At 37.9% G+C, this 3,031-nt stretch overlaps 1 long non-coding RNA gene across 1 annotated transcript in view; it reads right to left on the bottom strand.

Annotated features, from left to right (window-relative positions):
• Positions 1–1,369, bottom strand: part of LOC131878064 (uncharacterized) — a 2,614-nt gene extending 1,245 nt beyond the window's left edge. The window contains exon 1 of the long non-coding RNA XR_009372946.1: positions 825–1,369. This is a non-coding gene — a long non-coding RNA (uncharacterized LOC131878064). The remainder of the gene's footprint in view (positions 1–824) is intronic.
• Positions 1,370–3,031: the final 1,662 nt, after the last annotated feature.

Genomic DNA, 3,031 nt, shown 5'->3' with positions numbered 1-3,031 from the left:
TAAGGAAGAACGCAACAAAAAAATGATTAAATTGATCAACTTTTGTGATTGCCAAAATCTTTTGATTGGTTAAATGTCACCAACAGCAGATCGCTTTACTTTCGCTGATATTTCATTTTGTTTCAGGTCCCCAGAACTATGAGTTGGATTAAAAGCAAAAAGAAGGATCCGATGTTTAACTTCGTTTATCGTCAATGTTCTACTTCTGACCAAAAAAAGCGTATAACTTACGTGGAAAGCTCGGAGAAATAACTTGTTTCGCTGTAGAGCAACAAACCTAGAGACTGGAGTACGAGAAGTGATCTGAAAACAAGTACGTGGACGTGAAGAGTTGTTCCTGTAAGGAAAACTAGTTTTGACAACCATCTGGAATTTACGCTCAGTGGCCAAAAAAGTTATTTCTCCGACCTTTACTTATCTATAACCACTGATTAGCCATTGGTTTGGCTTCAAAATCTGACATATGCCAACAATTGACCAAGTGAAGTAAAGGACAGTTGGTGAGAAATTAGATGCTGCGCTCCGATTTTGGGTATTGCTGATTCATTCAAAGGGGAAGAATGGGGACAAACGTTTGGCCAATGTGCACTGTGACCCTATTAAATTAACAAATATCGGATAAGTTTCGTCAACTTATTTTTAATAAAAGGGCAGACTTCCTCAACGCTACTGGAAACATTTAAATGTGCATTATCCCCAGCAGTACAAGATGGAACATTTTTAAACTTGATTTAACTTGCATATTCATACCACACCGAATCCTCCACACAGTTAGAGTTGGCAGATCTAGCATGCCCTTGAATATCGGATTGATAATCGCGTACTTTGAAAGTATCTGGTTGCACTGAGGACTCGTTAATTATGTGCCCTCATTACAGTGCTTGCCTTTCAACTGAGCTGACGCTCTGTCCATGTATCGTAAACGACAAGTGGAGAGTCCTTTGGGTGAGCCTCCCGAGTATTTAGCACCGCCCAAATATGCGAGCGAGAATTCCGAATCTTTGCTTTGCATTTTGTAGGCATTGGCGGTCACGTTTTGTCACCTAATTCGCTTATCTTCTTCTGTGGATTAACTTTAGGTTGGATTAAGCCGGATTCTCTCTTGTCGGTTAAAGCCCTTAAACCAGGCTTAAACCAGGCTTAAACCCATGAAACACTGGATCATCTTGCCCTCCCAAAAAATGTCGTTCAATGTTCCTCACCTACGGGAAATATTAGTAGAGTGAGGAATCTACCAGAATTCTGATCATGGAGGGCAGGAATTTCGGTCCGAAGGGAATGATACGTTTTTTTTGTCGTTGAGGTATAATTGATGAAGTTTGAAGGGTCAAAAGGAACTCGACGAAGTGTGAAGGTAGAGGTGGGGAGGGTCGAAGAAAGGTGTTTTTCAAGCCAATGATAGATAATTGCCAAAGTCTTTTGCGGGGGCATAACGCAAGCATAAGGGTGCTCCTCCAGTCCTTGTAAGAAAAAAGCCCTAACCCCGCTCCCTGTGTGTTCCATAAATACTCGTTGGTGTTTAATTTTCTGAACCTCCTTTTAAAACGAAACACGCATCCGATGTCGACGGAATCATCAGAAAACGAGCACAACCTGCGGTGGATTAATTCAGATAAAAGATTCATGAAGAAGAGTTTACGAATGTGACTTGATCTAAACCTGAGGGAGAGAACCGAGATAAAGAGAGGGAGTGAACAAAGATGCAGAATCGGAAAGAGACAAGAATCGGAACGCAACCTATTCTTTTGTTCAAATGCCCGTTAATCACAACGAAATAGACATTTCGAGTGAATCTTGTAAGGGATTGTATTTTAACAGTTCGCATAACAACTTAAGTGGAATGTCATTCAGCCTGGAAGGATGGCAATAATTTGTTGCAAGCATATTTTTGGATCATGCTGGTTGTTTTATAGTTTGATCTAGAAACGTATTTGATTATTCAAAACTAAGAGTACATTTCAATTCGGAATCTTCAGGCTGAGATATGACATGAGGGTTAGCGCATTTTTATACGATGAAAGTGGTCCCCGGTTCGATTCTCCTCAATGATCTCTCTTCAAAGGAAGCTAACTTAGGGCGTTAACTGCTATCGCAGACGGAGAACCAATCTGATAATAACTTTAATACTGACCAGAAAGAATCTCAAGGCTGAAAATTGTGCTTGCTTTGGCAATTGTACTTTCAAATCTTGCTATATTTTCAGTACTTTATTATTAAAATCTGCTCATTCAACTTCCGTTGGACCAAATTGTGTCATGGTAGCAAATCCTCAACAATCATTACTCGGCGCCAGGAAAATCGGTTTTAGATGAGAAATAACTGAATAATATTTACAACAGGAAAAGATAAAACATTTGATACTTACACTTGGTAAGTAGTTTAAAAGAGACTGACTCACAGCGAAATCTCCCTTTGGCACTTTGCATCAAATTTCCCACCTCTCCGCAAAGGTATGATTTCAAGAACAGGTTTCTAACAGGGAAGCTTTATTTACGTTTACTTTGGAACTTCTAATACTGCTTTTCCATTATAATATTTTATGTCATGGTTGCAAATCTTCAACAATTGGTTGGTTGAGACTAGGAAAAAAATCTTAGTTTTAGATGTGAACTATGTAAAAAATGTTTACTCGAGAAAAAGATAAAGCATTTGATGATGAATCCGAAAATATTTTGAAAGAGGCTAAGTATGTGGAAAATACTTCAAATGTTTAATTGAATGCTTTCGAAGATTATCATTTTTTCAAACAACGTTATCGAAGACATTTTCAAACAACAGTGAGCAAAATAAAACTGAGGTCAACAAATCAGTTTTCTGATGTTGATTTACAAAAAAGCAAATCCGCTGTTACAACGTAACCTTATTTATAATGCCAGAACCAATAAAGTTATCTCATAAACTATAAAGCAAATCTTTATACTACACATATTTTTTTCGACTTTTTGAATATGTATATATCCTTCGCCTCCCAAGTTTAAAAACTCCATAGGGCATGTTATCCCTATACGATCAATAATCTTTTAAACATGAA

Source organism: Tigriopus californicus, chromosome 3 (genome assembly GCF_007210705.1).
Source record: "Tigriopus californicus strain San Diego chromosome 3, Tcal_SD_v2.1, whole genome shotgun sequence".
Taxonomy (NCBI): domain Eukaryota; kingdom Metazoa; phylum Arthropoda; class Copepoda; order Harpacticoida; family Harpacticidae; genus Tigriopus; species Tigriopus californicus.
Note: the sequence above shows the minus strand (reverse complement) of the source record. Positions and strands in the feature narration are given on the sequence as shown.